Genomic DNA, 24,174 nt, shown 5'->3' on the forward strand with positions numbered 1-24,174 from the left:
TCCCGGTCTGCATTTATGGTGAACCGCTGCCCTAGATTCCTTTAATATTGTTATTTTCCGATTTGATTATTTGCTTTAGTTTAATACACAAACCAATCCAAACTCTTGTTACCAGTAGTCTAGATTAGTCAATTAATAGTAGAAGAACGTTGTTTCCCTGTGGATACGATCCCTGCTTCCATTGCTATATTTTTAGTTGGTGAACGTTAGGTTTATCTTTGATAGGAGTGCGATTTAGCCTGTCAAATTTTGGCGCCGTTGCCGGGGAAACGGTTTTATTTTCTTTTATTAATTGTTTTTCTAGATTATTGTTTGTTACTTGTTTATGCCCAGGACTGTCCATTCCAGAGATCTGACTTCGTTCGATCCTGAACCTGAACGGACCTTTCGTAGACGGCGTAGATTCGTTGAACAGTTGAGGGACTATTCTGACTCTGAATCCGACTATCTGATTAGCAATCTATTCCATACAGATTCAGAGATGGGTGACCAAGCATCACCACCGCCACCCCCACTTGTGCCAAGGCTTACAGACTATTCTATACCAAGTCTGTCTATGCTTCCCAAGGCAATCATGCCTTCCATTGCGGTCGAAAATTTCAAGATCGAACCCCAGCTGATAAACATGATCGAGAGACACCAATTCGGTGGGGAAAAGGGTGAAGATCCCAATCTCCATATTCAGTCTTTCATTCAGTATTGTGCCACCATTAAGTAGAAGAATTTAACACCGGAGCAGACTATGGAGATACTCTTTCCATTTTCATTGAGTGGGAAGGCAAAGCTATATGGATTAACAGTCTCAACCGCGCAACTATGAAAATCACTGATTGGAAATCCTTGGCCCTTGCGTTCTATGTTAAATATTTCCCACCCGAGAAGACAGCTCGTCTGAGGGGTCAAATATTAGGTATGTCTCAACAAGCAGATGAGAGTTTGTTCGAAGTTTGGGAGAGATTTAAGGATTTGCAGAGAGAGTGCCCGCATCATGGTTTGGATGACTGGTTCCTAGTTCAGCAGTTCTATAATGGTCTGGGTAATGAGTCTAGGTGTCTTTTGGATTCAGCTGCCAGTGGGTGATTTATGCAACTAGAGGTGCCTAGAGCTTTAGAGGTGATTGAGGAGATGGCCATCCATAGTGCCCAATATGGGAATCCTAGAGGTTTTGCCGACCGGGGTGTTAAGCATGAGATGAATTCTATTGAACAACTTACTGCTCAGCTAACAACCCTACATCACAAGCTAGACAATATACAGATCTCATCTTCCCAATCCACCAACACGCTAGTGTCGCTGCAATGAGCGCCCAATCTGCCAATGTCTGTAATAGTTGTGGGATGCAAGGCCATTATGCACAGGAATGTCGGAGCTCTATCGAACAATGCAATGCATTCCAGTCCTACAAGCAGAACAATCCGTACTCCAACTCTTACAATGAGGAGTATAAAAACAACCCCCTACTATCATATAGGAGTACTAATGTCCAGAACCCCCATCAGATTCAACACCCTCCACCACCACAACAACAGTACCAACCGCCACCACAACAGTCATACCAACCGCGGAGTAACTACAACCCGCAGCCTAGTGGACCACCTGGTTTTCCTCCACAACCTCAACCCACACAACCTGATCCCATGCTTGTAGAGATGAGGAATATGATGTTGGAATTGCAGAGATCTCTGAGCGAAAAGGATGCCAAAATCGATGCCCTCACTGCTCATAACAAGATCATGGATAAATAGTTGTCACAAATGGCTACTACTCTTGCAGAGAGACCCAAAGGTAAACTCCCTTCACAGCCTGTGACCAGAGAGTCTATAAATGCTATCACTTTACGGAGTGGATATGAGTATGATGGGCCGCCTATGACTATAGAGGAAGAGGTTGAAGTATCTGTTAGTGGTGCTGTGCCAAGAGAAAGTGAGAAGGTGGTCAAGGAGAAGGAGGCTAGCACAAGGGTTGAGAAGAAAGTTGAGATACAAGTTCCACCTATCAAACTTCCCTTCCCTCACCGTCAGCTAAAGAACAAGCTAGACAAGCAGTTTGGTAAGTTCTTAGAAGTGGTAAAGAATCTGCAGGTAACAGTCCCTTTCACTGAATTAATTACTCAAGTACCTGCATATGCTAAATACATGAAAGACATCTTGACTAGGAAGAGAGCATTTAGTGAGGTGGAGACTGTTGCATTCACTGAAGAGTGTAGTGTCTTACTACAAAATAAGACTCCACCCAAGTTGAAGGACCCCGGGAGTTTCTCTATCCCGTGTAATATTGGCAACCTTTTTATTGAGAAAGCCTTATGTGATTTAGGTGCCAGTGTTAGTGTCATGCCCCTGTCTGTATGTACTAAGTTGAACATGGGTGATTTAAAAGTTACCAACATAACCCTGCAAATGGCTGATAGATCTGTAAAATACCCCCTAGGTGTTTTAGAAGATGTGCCTGTTAGAGTAGGTAAATTTTTTATCCCTGTTGATTTTGTTGTGTTGGACATGGAAGAGGACAGGCAGATTCCTATTATTTTTGGTCGACCTTTCTTACACACTGCGGGGGAAATCATAGATGTCAAGAATGACAAGCTGACCTTAAATGTGGGGGATGACAAGGTTACTTTCAATTTAACCCATGTTGCTAGAAGCCATATGGTAGAGGAGTCATGTTTTGGAGTCAATGTTCCTAATGATTATTCTGATACTAAATTGACTCATACTAACTCCAACAATCCTTCGGAAAAAGCGCATGTTTCAAATTGTTTTGCAGATGGAGGTGATCGGAGTATGAACTCTTCGGCATGGGTTCGAAAGGAGGCACGATTTGATGATGCTGAGACCCGAAAGGCCGAAAGCTCGGTGTACAGTGGGCACCGTATTCATGATCGAGGTCGTGGTCTTTCACTTCCCGCGCCACATAGCTCATCCAAGGCAATTGATTTGACACCAGATGGCACCATCTTTGGTGCCCCCATTCGATGAGTTGTCGTGGCTCTCATCCCCTTCCTTTCGTTGTCTGTGAATAAACTGAGATTGTGTAATGGGGACATTACACCAATCTAATAGGGGATGAGTACTTAACTATCTATTTATTGCTTTCCGTAGCGTACTTTATACTTTCGTTTTGTGTGTTTTTAGTATAATTTTTGATCAAGTGTGTGATTCAGTGTAGTCTTTGGTATTGGAGAGGCGAGAAGAGGGTATTTTACGGTTTTGGTGTTTAATGTTATGCAGGTCTAAGGCTCCAAGCTCGAAAAAGTTGAATCAAAGCCAAACGGAGCAGCTTGCATTTCGCCCGATCCGGCGCCCGACCCGGATCGGGCGAAGAGCGCCCGATCGGGTGCGTGTCGATTCAAAGAAAAATTTGGGAAATCTCCCGACCGGGCGAAAGTGGCCCGATCGACACAAAAGGCGAGTGAAATGCCCGATCGGGCGAAATCCCACCCGATCGGGCGGTTGATGATGACGTCATAGAAAGGTCAAGGAAGGATTCTGGGCTGAGAAAAGTCAACAAAACAAGGCATTGCATTTCGCCCGATCCGGATCGGGCGAGGAGCGCCCGATCGGGCGCGCACGGATCCAAGAAAAATGTTCAAAAATCGCCCGATCGGGCGAGCTGCTGCCCGATCGGGCGAAACGCAAAATCAGCGATCTACATATCGGGCTTCCTCTTTCAAACGACACTTTTCTTCATCTTCAACCTCACTTTCTCTCTCTTCCTCCATTAAACCCCAACTCTCACAAACTTCAATCCCTCATATCTTCCTCAAATCTCCACCAAATTCAACACTCTTTACATCAAAATCACCCTCTCATCATCCTCTACAACCTATACCCAACCAATTTCAATTTACTCCACACTCCACCAAACCTCCAAATTCAACCAAAAACTCAAAACACCACCAAAAATTCATATTTTCACCATGGCTAACCGACCAAGGAGGAGTTGCACCACACAACCAAGGAACCAACATGAGGCTTCCACAAGCCGAGCTCGGGAGCCGACACCACCACCTCCACCGCCCCAATTCGAAGCCAATGAGGACTTTCCGGATGTCATTTTTGCTACGGAGTGGCAACGAGACCGATTCATCCACCTCAAGAAGAGGGAGGTAATGAAGGAAATAATGCCCTTGGTCCAAGTATGCATTCTATGTTAAGTCTAATAAATACGGTTCAGTATTAATTAACAAGTTAATAATTCAGTGAGATCAAGTGAGCTGAATGCCTAGCTAGAGGCCGCTTCAGTTCAAGTGGAATTAATGATATTAATCCACAGCTTACTCTTGACTGAACCCGTAGGGTCACACAAATAGTACGTAAACGGATCAAGTATTTAATGGCATTAAATACTCCATCTATGAATATTCGGAACCGACGGATCTTGGTTTCAGTGGGAGCTAAGATCGTCACAGGCAAGAAATGAATACTCCGGAAACGATGATATTGCCGGAAACGGAAATATGGATCGTATCGGAAATATGAATATTATCCAAGTCGTAGATGTTGCCGGAAACGGAAACAAGGTACGTATCGGAAAATATTATTGGAAATGGAAATATTACCAGAATCGGAAATATTGCCGGAAACGGAAATATTGTCAGAATCGGAAATATTGCCGGAATCGGAAAATAATTCCGGAAACGGAAATATTAAATATTTGTTCGAAACGGAAATTAATTCCGGAATCGGAAATATTAAATATTGTTCGTATCGGAAATAGATTCCGGAAATGGAAATTTAATCGGAAGCGTATCGTACGAATTAGCATCGGACGAGGTTGCCGGACGAAGGCCCAGCACGAAGCCGGGGCCATCGCCCAGCAAGCATGCGCGCCACAAGCCCAGCCAAGGCAGCGCCCAGGCCTACCGCAAGGCAGGTCCAGCGCGCGCCAAGGGCCACGGATGCGTGGGCCGTGCTGCGCGGGCTGCTGCTCGCACGCGCATGGGCAGCCCTTGTGGCTGCCGTGTGTGTGTGAGTTTGTGCTCATGCGTGATTCCTGAATCTACAAGAGTCAGTGTATGATTAAATTTCTATTCCTGATTGGATAAATTAATTAAATAGAATTCATATAGGATTCTAATTTCAATTAATTCGTATCCTACTAGGATTACGATTCCTTTTCCATAACTCTATAAATAAAGGCCTAGGGGTCATAATTTATACACGAGTTTCAAGTATTCAAAACTAAGATTTTTAAGCAGAAAAATCAGCCAATATTCTTGCCTACCCAACCGAAAATATTAGAACCTTAAGGGCGATTCTAGTTGGTCAATCTTAAGGCGGATCCGGACGTGCTGTGGACTATCTACGGAGGGACGACACTTGGAGTCCTAAAGACTTGTTCTTGTTCGGTTCGGGCGCAGCTAGGGAAGGCACGCAACAAAGAGTATGCATCTAAACTATGCTAAATGATTATGTGTAAATAATATGTTTCCTGGCTTTATGGTTTTTCCGCATGATTTATGAACTGTCATATGAATCATAACCTAACAGTGGTATCAGAGCCCCTTATTATTTTCATAATCTAAATTGCATGAACATGGTTAAATATTACAAATTTGCAAGAATTAAAAGGGGTGATTAATTTTCGTAATTGTTAATTAATTGCAAATTGCGTTTATTTAATTATATGTACGCAGTTTTTCGGCAGTTTCTTCATTACTCATCCGAATTGAGTGATTTTTGTGTCAATTCCGCATGTAAAAGGCATTCTAAAATTTTGACAAAAATGGTAATTTTCTGCCGAACCCAGAATTCTCAAATTCGAAGCCTAACTATGACTTTTCGAAGGTTTTAGTTTTTCGAATGCAAAATTTCGTAAATTTAAGATGTTAAATTAAATATTTGCGATTCTTGTTGATAAATCTTGAATTTTTGATTGACCTACTGCATATGTTTAACAAGTTTGAATGCCTAGTCTTGTTAATTATGCAATCTAATTTGTAATTATGATTAATTTGTTGAAAATTAGAATAATTTAGAATTAATTTGATTTTCATAATTAATTATAATTTAATTAGAAACCTATGATTAAAAAACCACCATAAAAATTGTAGATTTACGATAAATTTTAAATTTTTATGACCTAGACTTGAATCCATAACAATCGGAAATCAATTGGATAATAAATTTTCGATTTTTCGCCCTAAAATTATGAAATTAATAATATTTATTAATTTGTCATTAATTTTAAATATAAATTTTAAATTTTATGCGATTCGTTCATGTAACTTGCACGCACGAAGCAATGGACGCTTCGTGTTACCCTTAAGGGGTGTTGTATAATGCGGGCATGCGACGACGAGCAAGGGAGCTCGTCGCCCGTGCGGCACGAATGCAATGAGCAAGGGCGTAGTGCACGAGCACAAGGCAGCAGCCCTGCCTTGTGTCGTGTGCCACGAGCAATGAACGAATGGGCATGGGCGAAGGGCGAGCCAAGGCAGTCGCGTGTGGGCAGCAAGCGAGCTGCGCCACAACGCGCGCTGCCTCGCACAAGTGCGCGCAGCCTCGCGCGCAGCGAGCGCAAGCTCGCGTGCCACGAGCGCTGCGCCCAGCACTGCTCGCGCGCGCAGCGCGCGATGTCGCTCGCCCAGCGAGCGATGTCGTGCCCCAGCGAGCGATGGCTCGCGCGCGCAGCGCGCGATGTCGCTCGCCCAGCGAGCGATGTCGCGCCCCAGCGAGCGATGGCTCGCGCGCACAGCGAGCGAGCCAGCGCGCCCAGCGAGCGATCTCGCGCGCGCGCACTGCGAGCGATAGCTCGCGTGCGATGGGGCGCTGTGCGGAGGCTTGCGATAGGACAGCAGCAGCTATGCGACGAGCGCATGGGCTGCGCGCACATGGCCAGCAATGGCTGTGTGCGTACGGCCCATGGGCGTGCAACGCGTAGGGTGTTTGCGTTACGATTAGATCGTTTTGAATGTTTAATTTGAAAATTTCAGTTCACGTAATTTTAATTAATTTTAAAATTAATAATTTGAATTAATTTCTTGGATTTTAATTTTGAATATTATAATTATAATAAATGGAATTTATTTTTATTTTACTAAAATTAAAATCATGAATTAATTTAAATGCGACTGAAATTAAATTAAATTTTTGGATTCAATTATAAATTTATATGAGCTTTAAATTTTAATTAAATTTGTATGTTTCCGGTTAGACTAGAAATACAATTTTATGTTTAAAATTAGTAAAGCATATGAATTTATTGGTTTGAGTGGGAGCGCTTTTTAGTCATAAACTCTTGATTAGGTCTACAAATCCTTAAGGTTAAATCAACTCGATTAGAATTAATAAGGACTGAATAATTGGTAGATTATTGGTGCCCTTGATTAATTGCTGCAAATGTTTACGTGATGCATAATGTGTTTTACTAACCAGCTATGTGGGCCATTCATGATAATGAATGGGTGAATGGTATATATTGTATATGTACTGTTTTGCAGGTTATGAAGTGACTAGTATGGCCCAAATAGGATAGAAAATATGGTCTGCGTACCATTAATTTGAATGTAATTGGTCTAAAGCACCAAAGTTATTTTTCAATTCAAAAATGGTCTGCGTACCATCAAATAGTTGTAATTAGTTATAGCTTATCCTATCTGAAGAAAATGGTGCCTCCCACGGAGATTTTCAAGACGGACTTTGAAGTCAAAGCTTCAAGATGAAGTCGGGCCATACTAGATCACAAATATCTTATGCATGTTTTAAGTTATTTATTGTTTTAAATATGTCTTAAAATGCATGAGATCAAAAGCTTGATTATGTTGCATGATTAAGGATTTTAGTTCACTTAAAATCTAACCAACATAGTAAGAGCCTTAAGTTCCAAACTTAAAAATTGAGTTAAAAGGTGCCATGCCAAAATATACACTTGCTTGGATATCCTTTACATCAATCTAGTAATAGTTTTCGCTCAGCGAGGTGTTACTTATTGGTCCTAAAGGGGCAAGGTACACAAATAATTGTGAGTACATGTTAGTTTTGGTGAAACTCAACGATATAAGTAAGGAGTCCTTTTATGTCGTGGCAAATTCGATAGGTTTACCTAATAAGTTCTTAGACGTACCTATCAACCAAGAATAGTTTCTAGACTATTAGCAAAAGGCTTTTGCTTACCTAAGATGTTCTAGGATTAAGTCGACAAACTGTGCTTAGTTCTTCAATGATTTTAGGGTCTTGGAATCATTTTATTCACACCTGCCGGAACACATAATTCGAATAAAATGCTAATAACTTGTTTGAATTGCATGGTTGCTTTAATTTCAAGTTATTATTCATGATAAATGTTTAGACTTTGCATGCTTCAATGTATGTTTTAATTATTGTTTATAATTAAATATCTTGCACTGCAGTAAATCCTTTTAGAAAGGTAACAGTAAATTTCCTCGATTGGTAGTGAATCCAAGAACGATTCACGGAAATGAGAGAAAGTGAGCAATTTAAAATGTACGTTTCTTATAGCGACTTTTATGGTTGTTTTCGAACATCAAAGTCGAATGGCAAACCAATTGGTGCTTGTGAATTCAAAATACACTGTAGTTTTGAGATCATAAAGCATTGAGTTTAATACGCTCAGCTTTACCAATGGTTAACAACCTAATATCTTTGTCCATTTAATTCTCGAATGAGTCTAGTCCCTAGACATTCGAATAGGTCGATGCTTAGAGAACTTTAGAAGCTTCTGGTAAGATCATCTAGTTGAAACAGAATATTCAACATAAATTAAAATGGTAAAGAACCTTGTTGGTGACATTGGACATGTCTAACAAAGTATAAAAGTCAACACTAAAGAATTCAATTCTTAAGACTATAAGAAAGGGTACAAGAAATAGGAAAACAAAGGAACACATGAAAGGAATTTACGATTCCGTTTCTACCTATAAGTTTATGTTTAAAGAGAAGTAACCTAGCAATCAAACTTCCTTGGTATCATATACCGCTTGAGGTTCTTACTTCGATAATAACTCAAACAATGGAAGCTAGGATACACTAATGACCTACAAGTGGGAAATGAAGCATGGCAATGCTACATTAGTTGTAGGGTCATCTAGTTTGTTTTAAGTCCTTTCAAAGGCTGGAACTTAATGGCTATTTTGTTCCATAATCAGCATACCTAAATTTCTGCTTCAAACACAGAAAGACTCACATTCAGAAGAACAAAAACAATGCTTGATTGTTTGTTTATTTGAATGAAATGGTCAATTACAGGTTGAGTCAATATGCTTGATTAAAACAAACAACTCTTTAAAAGAACTTTACTAGGTTCAAATCAACCCCTTGATTTGAGTTCCACTAATCTTTGGCATTGTTGCTTAGACCATATCAACAAGTTAACATTCATAAGCTCTATTTTGATGGACTTTTTGAAAGTTGGTTGATTTCTAGATCAACTTAAGACAAGCTAGTCTTACTTGTTGAAAGTAACAAAGAATATGAACTATTGTTAGAACGCCTAGACAATAGAGTTCAAAGCTAAAGAAAGATTTTATGACTTTATTATTTCACATGGATTTGAGTGAATATAGGTTTATTTACTCAAATGTGATATAAGTTGAATCTGTTTGGCTAGTTCAAAGATTCAGAAGTATAAAATCCACTCGGCAAGAAATCATAAAGATCTAGGTTAGATCATGTTGATGATTACTTGAGACCAAATATGATCATCAATGATTGTGTGTTGTAATTTCACAATCTAGCTCCATAAGATATGGCATATCTACGTTGGAATGATCGAAGTCAATTAGTACTTGATTCGATCAATGATGAATCATAAAGACTTTTCCTATAATTTCTAAAACAAAATGCTCAACTACCACCAAACTAAACCAAATTCTTCAAAGCTATTGAAAAGTAATTTCAGGATATCTTTTCAATTATATATATCTAAAGAGTTGCTAAACTCAGTGGGAGCTTAGTGTTTGTTATTCAACAAACTAAGGCCCAAGTCTAGATATATGTTTCATTGTGATTTATTCAAATGAGACACAAGGGTATTGTTTCTACCACGAATTTTTGAGAACATAATGTTTGTTTGCTCGAAATAATGTCCTTTTGGAGATTCGTTTCCAAAATGACAAGTGGGAGAAAATAAACCTCGAAAGTCTTCGAGGCGAACAACAAACATAAACGGACATTCCGGAGGCTTTTCGAAGTGCTTCAGAAAATCCGAACTTATTCTGAAAGGACTTTAGAAGTAGCTTTTAAAGAATAGACATCTCTTAGAAGACTTTACAAGTGCTTCAAGGAGAATAGAATATTCAAAGGACTCTCAAAGTGCCTGTTGATATTCTATTGTTTGATGTTCTATACCCAAGTAGGCATAGAGTTCAAGTCACTGGAACTATGAGATTCTTCTATTAGATAGTAAGGAAACATAGAGTTCTGGTCAATGAAACTATGAGATTCTTCTATTCGATAGTGAAGAAACCTACAACTTGCAGTCAAACTATTATCATGTAGATTAATGAGTTTATGACTTGTAAGAAAGCTATGACGAAACCTAGATTCCCTAAAATGGTTAGAGGCCATATATAGACTCAAATGTTTTAAATGGTTAGAGGCCATAAAACATACTCAATGTTTTGATGACAAAATTGAAATTTTGTTGATTTGCAAGAATAGTTTCACACCTATTGGTTGCAAGTTTGTTTTAAGGATAAAAACCATCAAACATGGAATTGTGTTCACACACAAAGCTAGATTAGTTGCTAAAGGTTACAAGCAAATTCATGGCATGGATTGTGTTGAAACCTCATGCAAAATCGTAATGCTTAAGTCTATAATTCAAGCAATGATTGCATATTGGTACATATGGCAATTGGATGACAAGACGTATTCCTCAATCAAATGTTGGAATAAACTATGTACATGGTATGTCATAGGATTTGTGGATCCAAATAAATGCTTGAAAAGGAAAGCTAGCTTATGAAATCTAAGTACAGATTTAAGCAAGCAATTGGGAATTAGAAATGTATTTTAGTGAAGCTAATAAGTATTTTAGTCTCATAAAATGTACATGATTCTTATAGATATATAAGAAGTTTAGTGGGAGTACTTAAAACTTAATTGGTCCTATGTGTATTACACACATATCTCTCTATTGTGAAATAACATTCAAATGCTAAATGACTTAGATTTGAAATTATTCATCAATAATGGACCATGGCGAAACTTAGTACATATTGGGTATTAAGATCTATTTACAAAGATCTTATAATATTGTTTTAGATTAAGTAATGGCATTTACTAAATCAAACACGAAAGTCTCAATTGGAGATATTCGACCCATGTGAATAAATCTAAGTAAAGGATGTTTGAACTATGTATAAGCATTTACTAAGTTAAACATCAAAGAGTCTAAATGAGATTCTTAACCTATATTATATGTCAAAGAATTTAGCTGAATTTAGTATCTACTGAAACTAGATAAGCTAAAGTTACATGAATAGAATTCAATTGGGAATTATTCTGCAAAAGAATTTATCATGTATGATATAATATGAGGATCGCCAAAAACGTATCGTATGACTTTAGGCATGACGAACATATACCAATCTCTATTGATCTAAGTGAAGATCAACTAGATTGAGATCAAGAATACTTATGGTACTTGAAAAGGTACATAGGAATAGTTCTTGATTCAAGGAAATAAAGATATGCTAAATATTGATGCTACACGCATAAACACTGGCAAAGGATCAAGCAAGACCCTTTGGAGTTAACCATTGGCAAGGACGAGCTATAGAGCATCGTGTTTTGAAGTGGCAACATGGGTTGGAGACCATGAGTTGTTGCGTGGGAAATTAAAATAATGATTTCTATGTTCTAAGATATAGTTGAGAGTATTCCACATATCTGTGAACTGCTTGGATAAGTAATTCCAAACAAAGCATCACTAGCAACCTATAAAGTTGAAGTAAAAGTAATTATTGCCTAAGAAGCAATAAAACAGGGTTGTTTAAAGTTCTTCACTGAACTTGGGTAGATCACCTATCTGCTGGCTTGATGATTCTTCATTGAAAAATGCGTAGAACCACTCTTGAAGCAAGAAAAACGTCTGCTAACTTGATGGTTCTTCATTGCAAAATGAGTAAAACCACCATCGAAGTAAGAAAGACTAGATCACATAATAAACAAACTCGAAAAGATCTTATCATCAGATCTCGAAGAACATTCGATGAAAAGGATATTAAGATTGGCAAAGCATGATAACTAAACCTATGCAACAAGTGAGAAGCAACACTCACATTGTAGCACTGGAAATCAAGCATAGCTTTGAATTCCATGAACTGTTTTAGAAGATGGGTTTGAGGCCCATGCTTGTAAAACATTGGGGTTGAACATTTATCATATATGAAATGTATTTTCATATTCCATTTAATCTTGGTTTAGTATTAAATGATGAGTCCCTTCAATTTGACGATATATTCAAGATAGACTGTCAGGACCAGTCCTGTGACTAAGAAATGTCTATCAAGTGAACTTGAATGTCAAAGATTGAAAATGGTCCCTAATCGGAGTTTTCTATAAAATTGGACGCATAGAAAACGTTAGACGATTAGAATGCAAGATGACTAGTAGTTCTGTTTCTTGAACTATGTGGACATGGCAATGTCATAATCATTTGCATAGATACTTACTTTGGGAAGACTAGTATCGGACAAGACCTATGAAACTTTACTGTAAGAGATGAAAATCTGTCATGAGTAAATTTCATTAAATTATTAGACACTAAATCCTCAATACCTGAGTGATTTGAGATTACTTGTTTGAGAACTGGTTGCTTTGACGTTGACCAACCGTCGCACCGTAAAAGGAGGCTATAAAGGCAACGCTCAGGTAATCACCTATCAAACGAAGTCTAATCTCAAGATCGCAAGATTGGGATTGTCCTCCCATAAATCGGGAAGAGATGCTTAAAAGTTGTACAAGGCCACTCGGAGAGCTAGAAACTGTGAAATGCATGGCCGTGCTCGGATGAATCATAGGCTATGATTATCTGTTTATTTGATCAGTTGAACTCTGAAACCGAGGAACACCTCTGGACATAATAAGGATGACAACTCTTACCTTATGTTCAAGAGCAAGCATCGAGCGACAAAGGAATTAGGAAATGCACACTTGTCCCTAAGGACAAGTGGGAGACTGAAGGAAATAATGCCCTTGGTCCAAGTATGCATTCTATGTTAAGTCTAATAAATACGGTTCAGTATTAATTAACAAGTTAATAATTCAGTGAGATCAAGTGAGCTGAATGCCTAGCTAGAGGCCGCTTCAGTTCAAGTGGAATTAATGATATTAATCCACAGCTTACTCTTGACTGAACCCGTAGGGTCACACAAATAGTACGTAAACGGATCAAGTATTTAATGGCATTAAATACTCCATCTATGAATATTCGGAACCGACGGATCTTGGTTTCAGTGGGAGCTAAGATCGTCACAGGCAAGAAATGAATACTCCGGAAACGATGATATTGCCGGAAACGGAAATATGGATCGTATCGGAAATATGAATATTATCCAAGTCGTAGATGTTGCCGGAAACGGAAACATGGTACGTATCGGAAAATATTATTGGAAATGGAAATATTACCAGAATCGGAAATATTGCCGGAAACGGAAATATTGTCAGAATCGGAAATATTGCCGGAATCGGAAAATAATTCCGGAAACGGAAATATTAAATATTTGTTCGAAACGGAAATTAATTCCGGAATCGGAAATATTAAATATTGTTCGTATCGGAAATAGATTCCGGAAATGGAAATTTAATCGGAAGCGTATCGTACGAATTAGCATCGGACGAGGTTGCCGGACGAAGGCCCAGCACGAAGCCGGGGCCATCGCCCAGCAAGCATGCGCGCCACAAGCCCAGCCAAGGCAGCGCCCAGGCCTACCGCAAGGCAGGCCCAGCGCGCGCCAAGGGCCACGGATGCGTGGGCCGTGCTGCGCGGGCTGTTGCTCGCACGCGCATGGGCAGCCCTTGTGGCTGCCGTGTGTGTGTGAGTTTGTGCTCATGCGTGATTCCTGAATCTACAAGAGTCAGTGTATGATTAAATTTCTATTCCTGATTGGATAAATTAATTAAATAGAATTCATATAGGATTCTAATTTCAATTAATTCGTATCCTACTAGGATTACGATTCCTTTTCCATAACTCTATAAATAAAGGCCTAGGGGTCATAATTTATACACGAGTTTCAAGTATTCAAAACTAAGATTTTTAAGCAGAAAAATCAGCCAATATTCTTGCCTACCCAACCGAAAATATTAGAACCTTAAGGGCGATTCTAGTTGGTCAATCTTAAGGCGGATCCGGACGTGCTGTGGACTATCTACGGAGGGACGACACTTGGAGTCCTAAAGACTTGTTCTTGTTCGGTTCGGGCGCAGCTAGGGAAGGCACGCAACAAAGAGTATGCATCTAAACTATGCTAAATGATTATGTGTAAATAATATGTTTCCTGGCTTTATGGTTTTTCCGCATGATTTATGAACTGTCATATGAATCATAACCTAACAGGTAATACCCACTCGTTTTATTTGTCAAAGGTCTTTGCATGCAATGGGTATTGAGAGTGATGTAAAACGTCTTTTTCATGGTGTCGGTATGAAGGATATGTATAGTATGTTGCGTCTCACCTTTAGGCCTATAACTTTGGAATTTCTGAGTTCGTTGGCTTTGCGTAGAGATGGTTATAGAACTGTGTCGGCGGTTCAGTTTCGCTTGATGAACCGTAATGTTACCATGAGTATAGCTGATTTTGGTGGGATTTTTGGTTTGTCCACCGCCTATAGTAGGAAACCTGGTAGTGCTCATAACAACTGTACAATGTGGGGAAAGCTGACGGGTAATGATAATCCCGGTAGTATGCAACACTTGCATGCTTCTAAGATACAACACCCTGTCCCTATTGTTTTCTACAGGTTTCTGGGGTTTACAATTTTTGGTAGAGAGGAGACCCAAAATGTGAGGAGTACCGAGCTAGAGATTTTGGGTGGCTACGTTCTAGAAGGGGAAGAGAGGTATAAAATGAACCTAGCACATCATATGGCCTCCCAACTATTTTCTATAGCCACTAGCACACATACCCCTCGCATTACCGTTGGTGGGTTGATCACCCACATTGCCATGGCCACAGTTAACTTTGTTGAGGCTAACCAAACCCCGGTTTTGGGTAGCAACTTACTTGATTTGGCCTACTTTGTTGGACTTCGTCGCCTACAGGGGGAGCATGGGTTGTTTAGGCCGGGTGCCATGTGGTGGGTGTTCGATGGGAACATGCTTTTCACCTTACCTGACCCTCAGGGCCGCACCCGTTTCAGAGCCGGCCAAGCTCATTATTTATATACTGGATTTGAGGATGAGCCGCAGCCTGAGCCGCAGCCCCAGCCTGACCCACAGCCAGAGCCCCACCAGTTCGAGCCTGAGCCTCGCACCTACTTTAGGAGGGGGCGTCGAGGGGATGAGGGGAGGCCACAGGATAGGCCTGCACCAGAGGAGGAGAAGGGGTCCATTCATGAGAGGTTGGGCAGAATTGAGCTCGGTTTCCATGAGTTCGCGGCTGATCACCAGAGGACCATGTTCCCTTTCTACGATCAGTATGCCAGGCAGGGTTACATTGCACCGGACGCTCAGCACCCTTCTTGGTTTACCTATCCCGCGGAGGGATATGGAGCTCCCGGTGCCATGGGCACTTTCATACCAACCCACTACGGTGGGTTTGGAGCAGGCACTAGTGGTTTTGGCGGTCGGGGAGGTGATGATGGTGATGATGGCCAAGGCCATCAGTGATGCTGAGGAGGATCGAGATGGTCCGATACCCCTTGAGCCAATGAGGACATTGTCTGATTTAGCTTGGGGGGGGGGGTGTTTCACTCACTTGTACATATTAGGTATGTTTTCCTTTTATTTTTGCATTTACTTATTTTTTTGTGTGTGTTTATTTTGGTGTGTTTACTGTTTTCTAGAGTAGTTTATTGCTTTAAAAAAAAAATACAAAAATACGTTCCGATGAATACAATATCATGCTTCCCTGTGCCCCTTGAACGAAAATTGTTTTGATTCTTGGTATTTGATGATGGGAAATGTAGATGTGTTAGCCATGATTTGATATTCGATTGCTTTGATACCTTAACATGAGTCAACTCCGACTAACTATTTGTGGACTTGGTGCTTGACTAGTTGATTTGGTTAGGATGTGTGATAGCTTCCTGGTGTGTCATTGATTTTGAGTATTGATTTGCAACTGTTAGTAGTGTTTTATGACTCATATACATGCACATTGTGGAGGACGAAGGCATTTTTATGATTAGGTAGCCTTCAGATGAATCTAGATACATTTGTTCCCTTCTTTTTCTGCCCATGTTGTTGCTTGTGCCCTTTTATTCGGTGACTAGCCATATTACAAGCCCATGAAAACCCCATTGGTTACTAGTCCCAAGCCTAGCTTGGGGGAGCTAATAGTAGTGAGGTGAGGGAGTTGTAGTGTGCTACATTTTGAGCACAAAGTGGGTATTGAAAATGGAGTTCGTCTTATCATGTTTGTTGTTGAAAATGAGTTGAAAATGAAAAGAGATGAAAGAACAAAACAAATGTGAAGGTTGCTAAAAAAGAAAGAAAAAAAAAGAGAGATTGAAAAAGAAATGAAAGAGAAAAATATATTACTCTCATAAAAAGTTCAAAGTATTGTTTCAATCAAATTCTGCAAATTCATATCCTTATGAGTGATTGGTTACAATTGTGAAAAATGGCAAGAAAGTATGGTGTTGGCTATTTGTTGTTTTGTCATGTGTTGAGTGGGAGATTATGGTCATTATATTGGTTGATCATGGTTGTTTTTAGGATTTATGCTCCCCAAAGCCAAGGCTTTAAAGCTCACATTATACCCAAATTTACCGCACCCTTACCTAAGCCTAACATTACAAGCTTTGAAGACCTTCTGACCTTTGTGCATAGAGTCGTACTTATGTGAAAATAGTTGTTTATCAATGCAAGTTATGACATGACGCATTTCGAGTCGACTACTAGGTTGAGTGTATGGTTTTTTAGACACACGAGTGTTGTGAGTTTGGGAGGGAATTGTTCACTTATATGTTGGGAGGAGAGAGAACGGGTACATCTTTTATCCGCCACATAAATGAGTGACGAGTGTGTGAGCACTAGTTTTGAATTCAATTGTGCATTTGTGGTTCTCTTTGCGTGACGATTGTTAGGGTGGATTAGTGGTTGAATGGATTTGATTGGTTGACATTGATGCGTGCTTGTTGGACTTTGCCTTGAATTATGTTTTTCATTTTGAAATATGTTGGGGGTGAAGTTGGTCTTGTATTCATCGATGATTTCCTTGCATAGGGACAAGCAAGGATCTAGCTTGGGGGAGTTTGATATGTGTGTTTTATATAGTGTTTCACCCCCGTCCCTTAGTACTTTTATGCGTCAAATGAGCTCTTAGGAGCCATTTTTAGTACTAATATGTGTTATTTAGTGTGCCTTGAGTTTCAGGTTCAATTATGAGAAATTGGTCTTTTTTAGACCCGTTTCGTGTTGATTTAGGCCACTACACGAGCCCGAGGAAGTTCGGGACCTTTATCGTCGACTTTCGGGAGCCTTAGATGCTTATAGTTGATCCCCGAGAGTTAGACTCGGTGATATGGGCGAAGGATATTGAGGATTGCAAATCGCCCTGTGAGCTGAGGGCGAAATGCGACCATCGGGCGGAATTAAAAGAGAAGTGAAGCCATCTACACGCGCCAGATCGGGCGCAGTTTGTCCGGTCCGGATCGGGCGCCCATCAGAAGCTGATTTCAACCTTTCGCAAACCGCCCGATCGGGCGATGCCAACCTCAGCAGTATTTTGCGTGATTTCTTTTCCGTTTTTAATGTTATTTTTGGGCAAACTATATAAGCTAGCCTTTATTATTTTGTAGGACATCTTTTTTTCTAGTTTTTCGATTACTTAGTTTATTTTTAGTTTCCTCTAATTCTCCAAACACTTAGCTTTAATTTTAATCAAAGATTCAAGCTTTATTATTTCATTGTTCTTCAATTCGGTATTATTTCTTGCTCTATTTTAATTCATTGCTTTAATCATGTTTTCTATTATGTTAATTGCTTTGTTATTTATTATCATGAGTGAGTAGTTTAATTTCTAGGGTAGAGGGGCTCCATGAATGCATGATTGGGATTATATGTGGACTTGATTATTGATTGATTGATTATAATTTCTATAGCTTATTATTATTGCTCGTCAATTCTGTTCGGCCGAACTATTTTGATTTGAGTTTGATTAACCTTGGATTATGCGCCGAGAGGTATAAATCAAATGTTTTTGGTCTGTGGCTATTAGATAGGAATTATTTCTAGTACGTAGCGAGAGCCCGCTAGTTGTTCTATCCTAAGGAATTCATAAGATTCGAGAGATGCATGTTTTCCTAGTTATGATTGTTAATTGATTGTCATTGTTCGTTGTCCAATCCCGGTCTGCATTTATGGTGAACCGCTGCCCTAGATTCCTTTAATATTGTTATTTTCCGATTTGATTATTTGCTTTAGTTTAATACACAAATCAATCCAAACTCTTGTTACCAGTAGTCTAGATTAGTCAATTAATAGTAGAAGAACGCTGTTTCCCTGTGGATACGATCCCTGTTTCCCTTGCTATATTTTTAGTTGGTGAACGTTAGGTTTATCTTTGATACGAGTGCGATTTAGCCTGTCAGAAACACAATCCAAAACAAAAGGGAAAACTAAGTTAGTAAAAAAGACTACATTCTACCATTAAAACTATCACAAACAAGTACCAATTCACCACTTAAGTTCAATGTGAACAAGAGTACTCCAAACAATCCTCATCAACCAAAAACAACAACCCAACTAGAATTCCACCAACATTTCACCAAAAATCTACCAATAGACTAGTCTTTACAAATATTAACAATGAAGCATGCATAGAAAGTCTAGACTTTCAAGGAATAAACACAAAAACAAACATGCAAATCCAAACAATCAAAATAAAAAATTTCAGAATTTCACCCAAATAATATGAACAATGAGCCTAAATGTAAAGAAACAATGGAGAAGAAAGGGAAAGAAATCGTCACCCACTAGCAAAGGAGGAAGACAAGATCACCCAAAAGCAAACTCCAAAGCTCCAATTGCAACAAAGAATCACAAAATCAAAGTTCACACAAACCCTAGAAATTGGGGGTTTTTGAGAAAAAATCTGAAATTATTGGTTTTGGAGTGAGGGAAGAAGATGAATTTGTGAATGTGAGTGATTTAGAGTGAAATGAGTGAGTGGGATTGAGTAGGAAATGGAGTTTGAGGAGTTTGAGTAGAGAGAAAAGTGGAGGGATGGTGAAGAAATGAAAAATGAAAGTAAGAAATGAAAAAGAAAGGGGCGTGTTTCCTGATAACACGATCGCAGATCCGGGTTGCCCGACCCGTGCTAGCGCACGAAATTTCCGTGCGATCGCACGGTTCGAGCTCGATCGCACAGAATGCGAGCACGATCGCACGAAACTGCTGGGAGCTACTGTCTCAAATTTCCAGTTTTGTGCGACCGCACGAATCAGCTGTGCGATCGCACAGAACTGGAATAATGCCTTTTGGCCTTGCTCGATTAATGCACCCCCATCTCATCATATTTATTTAATAAAAGGAAAAGTAAAAGTATGAAAACAAAAATTAATGAACCAAAACAAATTAGGACAAGAGTAAGATAACCGGGTTGCCTCCCGGGTAGCGCTCGTTTAACGTCATTAGCTTGACGAATCCCCCCAAAGCTCATGGGGGGACAAGAATGAGATCAATACACGGGTTGCCTCCCGGTAGCGCTCGTTTAACGTTATTAGCTTGACGGACCCCCCCAAAAAGGTCAAGGGGGGTCGAACACAACCAACCTAGGGTCAACACTAGTCAACATGCATTTCTTTGCCCCTTTGGGCACAAAGATCTTACCGATATCACCATTCAAGAGGCAGAAACCAAATAATCCACCAACATGCCCCTCCTCGGGACTCGATGGACTCTTAGCTGACTTCTTGGCTTTCTTAGCCAATCCATGAAACACTTTGGAGGGTTTAGCTCCATTATCATCATCAACATGCATTTCAAATATCTCGGGGATGGTTACAACATCTTCAAGCTCATCCCCAAGCGCCTTTGGGACTCCATGGACATTCTTGTCATCAAGAGAGGACCTAGCAAGCTCATTAGAACACTTAGAAGCATGAAAATTGTTAGAAGAATTACCACAAGAGTGATTGTTCTCAACACAAGCAAGAGTGTCAATTTTCATGCAACTTTTCATTTTAGAGCAACAATGTTCATCAATTGCAAGCTTGAAACTAGCCTTGGCGTCTCCCTCTTTCAAAGTGATTAGTCCTTCTTGCACATCGATAAGAGCACCCGCGGTGGCCAAAAATGGCCTCCCCAAGATAATGGGGGTATGGGCATCCTCATCAATGTCCAAGACGACGAAATCCACAAGGAAAGTAAGCTCGCCAACAACTAGGGGAACATCCTCAACCTAGCCAATAGGATACTTGACCGAACGGTCGGCAAGTTGCAAGGTGATGTTGGTTGGGACAAGATCTCCAACGTCAAGCTTGGCAAACACCGAATAAGGTAGTATACTAACGCTAGCACCCAAATCACACAAGGCATTTCTTATTTCAAGCTCCTTAATAGCACAAGGGATAGAAAAACTTCCCGGGTCTTTGAGTTTGGGTGGCGTTTTGTTAACAATGATAGCACTACGATTCTCGGTGAGGTTCATCGTCTCCTTTACGTCAAGATCTCGCTTCCCACTCAAGATTTCCTTGAGAAATCTCGTATAAGAAGGCATTTGTTTCAAAGCATCCGTAAAGGGGATAGTGACATACAATTGTCGAAGAATCACAAGAAATTTTGCGAATTGCACATCCCATTTGTGTCTATGAGGATAGGGGGAAAAAGGAGTTGGGAGAGGAGGAAGAGGAGTCTCCTTCGACTTATCACCATCACTCATGTCGTCGACACGAGACTTCTCTTCCGCATCATCACGGTCCGAGGACTCATTTCCCATAGAACTCTCACCCCTAGAGCTAGGAGCTTCAACATGCGTAGCACTATCATCTAAGGTCTTCCCACTCCTTGTCACAATGGCATACAATTGCTTAGGAGGTTGACCTTGGGGTGGGAGACTTGTATGCACTTGTTGCTCTTTGATAGTGCTAGCTAGTTGAGCAAGTTGGGTCTCAATCATCTTCAAGTGAGTGTTGGACTGTTTGAATCCATCCTCAAACTCGACATTCTTCTTGGCTTGCGCCCCCACAAACGACTCCATGAGAGCCTCAAGATTAGACTTGAGAGGCGGGAGTGGTGGAGGTGCAACACCATAACCACTAAGGTTTGCTTGATATTGGTTGCCAAAGGTCCTCGGTCCATTGAATCCGGGAGGTGGCAAATGAGATGCACCATAAGGACCTCCCGAGTTCAAAGGATAACCCCCACTTGAGGCACCCCTAAATTGCCCATAAGAGTAGTTATAACCCCCTCCACCTTGATGGTTGGGATTATAACTCCCTTGGTTGTATTGGCCTTGATTGCCAAAACCTTGAGCTTGACCATAGGGCGCTTGGCTTTGATAGCCTTGTGCTCTATAGCCACCTCGATTTTGGCTATCATACCCACCTCCTTGGCCATAGCCTTGGTGGGGACCATACATGGAGGGCCCTCTAGGTTGCCTAGCAAAATTAGGATTGTTAGGGTTATCATTCCTAGACCTCTCATTAATGGCATTAGCATACTCTACATCAAACTCGCCTTCATACGAAGGGCCATAATCCACAAATGACAAGTTATGAACTAAGGGGCATGCATCGGGGGAATGACTATAGTCTTGGCAATTTTCACAAAAGAATGTGCCCGGAGGCATTGAGCCATAAGAACTAACCTTGCCCTTCCCCTTAGAGAGAAGAGTGGCCGAGGGAGGAGGGATTGTAGACGGTGATGGCGGTTGGCTCGGTGTGTTTTCGAGCTTCTCCAAGCGTGAGGTAAGCTTCTCTATCATCCGTGCTTGCTCTATGGCGTACACTGAACCCTTACCATCTTCACTCCTACCTTTCCCATCATAATTCCTTGTGCCTACATGCCAAGATTGGTAGTTTTGAACTGCATCCTCAATGATTTCCTCTATTTGATCCTCAGTTTTATTCATAATGGGGCCTCCCGCGCCCGCATCAAGACTTGTCTTCGAACTTGGACTCAACCCCAAGTAAAATGTTTGGAGAAACAACCATTTAGGAATCCCATGGTGAGGGCATTCCCTTTGATACTCCTTGAAACGATCCCAAGCTTCGAAGAGCGACTCATCTCGCTTTTGCTCAAAGGATTGGATCTTATGGCGACACTCCGCCGTCTTCCCATGCGAATAGAACTTGTTTAAGAATGCACTTGTCACTTTGGTCCAAGTGCGAAGTGAGTTGGGTTTGACCTCCTTGTCAAGCCAATCACTTGCTCGCCCAAGTAGAGAGAACCGAAAAAATGTCAACCTCACATAATCCGATGTGACACCATTGTGCTTGATTGTGTCACAATAGTGCTCGAACTGTTTGAGATGTTCGTGAGGTGATTCATTACTCTTCCCACAAAAGGGGTGGCTTTGCACCAAATTGATCAAGGCGGGCTTGATCTCAAAGTTGTTGGCACCCGTTGTTGGGGCTTGAATACCACATGTAGCTTCGAATGCCCCCGGTATTCCCAAGTTCTTAACCGGAAGCGCCATGTTCTCAAACACTTGCTCACTCTCTTGTTGTTCCTCACTAACACTCAACGATGCGAATCTGTTATTGCTTAATGAGCTAGACCGTACACGCCTTTGTCTCCTAAGTGTCCTCTCCAATTCAAGGTCAAGAGGATGGAGGATCCTTTGACGAGCACGCCCCCTAACAAGCATACAAACTCAAGAAAAACCGTGAGCAATGCCAAGGAAAAAGAAAGCTAAGCGAAATTGCAATGTTTTTGTATTTTCTAATGATGAACTAGTCTTAACTTAAACTCAAAAACAACAACAGTTCCCCGGCAACGGCGCCATTTTGATAGCTGTATTTTCCGTCGTTGATAGAAAACAACCTATGCAAACAATATTTATGAAACCACTCAACTACCGGCTAGCGGTAAGCAAAGGGATCGTCCTAAAGAAACGGTGGTTATTGAGTTTGAAAGTCAATCTAGTTCGAACAAGGATTTGGTTTTGAATTGTCACTTGTAAGAATCTAAAAACGAAGAATTATGCTAAATTGAATCAAGAAAGGGAAACGTTAGGGAGTCGGGGATAGGCTAGGGAAACCGGGGGAAATGAATTCAACTATCTAGCAATGGTGATCATGTAACGAAATGGTGATTAGGCAAATGACATCTAAAGACGAACCCGCCACCTCTCGGATAGGGAACGCTAAGCGTCTAATCCACGGAAGAGCTTTCGCCTAATCCTAGATTAAACTAACTAGCATATAATAGGCACCGCCATTTGATCACACAAGATAGGCCCACAATCTCTCGCCAAACCTATCCTATGGTTCCACGTGACTCTAATCTAATAGCATTTGCAACTACCACTCAACTAGCATGGATACCCTATCATCAAATCAAATTTAATCACATGAATTAACCAACAATCAATCAACAATTTCCCCTAATTAAGCCCCTAGATTCTCCCCTTACCCTAACCTAATTCTACTCACTAGTCATTCTAGAAATCGAGAAATCCATTAAGAATAAGCTAGCAAGCATGATATTGAAGGAGTCGGAGAAGAGAATTAAGATTTCAATTGCACAATCAAATCACAAATTGAAAATCAAAGTAACTTCAATCAATGAAATCAAGAATTCAAGAAATTAAGGAATTGAAGAACAATCAACAACCAAGCAAGAGCAAGAATTAAGAAACTAAGAATTAAATTGCAAGAAAAAGAGAAGAGTTGAACGAATTACAGAATTGAAGCTTGAAAATCAATGAGTTTCTCTCTCTAGAACACTAGCTTGAAGAGAAAAATATCTAAAAACCTCCTAAAATCTATTTCTGAAATTAATTGTTAATGAAAATAAAGAAAATTCTATTTATACTAAACCCCGAAAATAAGAGATTTAAAATCGAAAACTGAATCTCGCGCAGCTGTGCGAACGGGC

General features: G+C 40.4%; 2 non-coding genes across 2 annotated transcripts; one reads left to right on the forward strand and one right to left on the reverse strand.

Moving 5' to 3' along the window:
- Positions 1-888: 888 nt before the first annotated feature.
- LOC130462129 (small nucleolar RNA R71) lies at positions 889-995 on the reverse strand. The gene has a single exon (XR_008922270.1). It is a non-coding gene; the product is annotated as a small nucleolar RNA R71 (small nucleolar RNA).
- Positions 996-22,292: 21,297 nt separating this feature from the next.
- On the forward strand, positions 22,293-22,398 carry LOC130462161 (small nucleolar RNA R71). The gene has a single exon (XR_008922299.1). It is a non-coding gene; the product is annotated as a small nucleolar RNA R71 (small nucleolar RNA).
- The last annotated feature ends 1,776 nt before the right edge of the window (positions 22,399-24,174 follow it).

Source organism: Spinacia oleracea, chromosome 5 (assembly GCF_020520425.1).
Source record: "Spinacia oleracea cultivar Varoflay chromosome 5, BTI_SOV_V1, whole genome shotgun sequence".
Taxonomy (NCBI): domain Eukaryota; kingdom Viridiplantae; phylum Streptophyta; class Magnoliopsida; order Caryophyllales; family Amaranthaceae; genus Spinacia; species Spinacia oleracea.